Below are 1,407 nucleotides of genomic sequence, written 5' to 3' on the forward strand. Positions count from 1 at the left end.
ATGAAAGATGTTTTGCTATGATTAAGTGTAGAATACAGTGGGGCCTTGACTTACGAGTTTAATTCATTCTATGATGGAGCTCGGAACTCAAATTACTCATATTTCAAATCAAGAAGTGAACGAGTGAGACACGTGATGCTGGGCTGATGTTGTGGTGTTCACTGGGATGTTCGCTGTGCTAACTAGCGGTAGGGTATCTGAAGCTGTCTCGTAACCCAAATTTTAGCTCTGTGTGTGGGGGGGGTGGGTAGTGCTCTTTTAAGTGTGACCACCTTAGGGATTTTGAAGTCAAATAGCAAAATAAATATTTTTAGTGACTCCAAATGCTTCCTGCTTCAACAAGGCTTTTTTTTTTTCTTTGTAATTGGTGGTGGTGGTGGGGGGGGGATAGTATAATATGTATTTGGAGAAAATTGTGAATGATATACAGTGAGGCCTTGACTTACAAGTTTAATTCGTTCCGTGACGGAGCTTGTAACTCAAATTACTCGTATGTCAAATCATAAAGTGCACGAGTGAGACGCGTGATGCTGGGCTGATGTTTCGACGTTCACTGGGATGTTCGCTGCGTTAACTAGCGGTGGGGTATCTGAAGCTGGCTCGAAACCTGAATTTTAGCTTGCAACTCAAAGCAAAAAATCTGCGGAGAGAAGGCTCTATCTCGAAAAACTCGTTAGTCGGGACACTCGTAAATCAAGGCCCCACTGTAGTTGGAATAAATGTGCTACACTCAAGACTGTCAGCCGCCCACCCCCCACCTACAAGGTGGTTGGCCTAACCGCAGGTGCTTGATGAGTGCTGACTTGAACACAGGTACTCACACCTTCCCTGAGCTTTGAACACCTTTCTCTTAGCTCTCGGCTCCGGTCTCCAGCGCCCCGGCAGCGGCAGCGGCGCAGTATGTTACTGCAGGGCGTGTGGGTTTTGGATAAAGACTGAATTCAAACCCCGGACCATCAACAGTTGCGAGGACCAGGTTCCTTCATCCCAATTTATAAAGAAGGGATAGAAATCAAACGTCTCGGAGTTGTTGTAAGTCTCAAATGAGTTAACAGGCGTTCTACTATAACTAGGTAGCAGGGGAACACATCACAAAAGCAAACGCTCCGGCCGTGCCTCGCGCAGAAAGGCGTCCACAGGCGCTCATTCAAACCCAGGCGGCGCGCTCTCCTCCTCCCCGTCTGTGATGTCACTTACACGGGCCCTCAGGACCTCGGAGCACGCACTGGTGAGAAGAGAGAGAAAGAAGAAAAAAAAAAGAAATGAATAAATGAGGAAATCGAGGCGACCTGCCATAGAAGGGCCCCGGGCTGTAGACTGGCGGGGAGGTGGGTGCCGGAAGGCGTGGCAAAGCCGTCCCACCCGGCCGGCGGGCGGCACGTGGTCGGTTCCGGCGGGAGCTTCGCG

The sequence above is a fragment of the Myotis davidii genome, unplaced genomic scaffold (genome assembly GCF_000327345.1).
Source record: "Myotis davidii unplaced genomic scaffold, ASM32734v1 scaffold196, whole genome shotgun sequence".
Lineage (NCBI taxonomy): Eukaryota > Metazoa > Chordata > Mammalia > Chiroptera > Vespertilionidae > Myotis > Myotis davidii.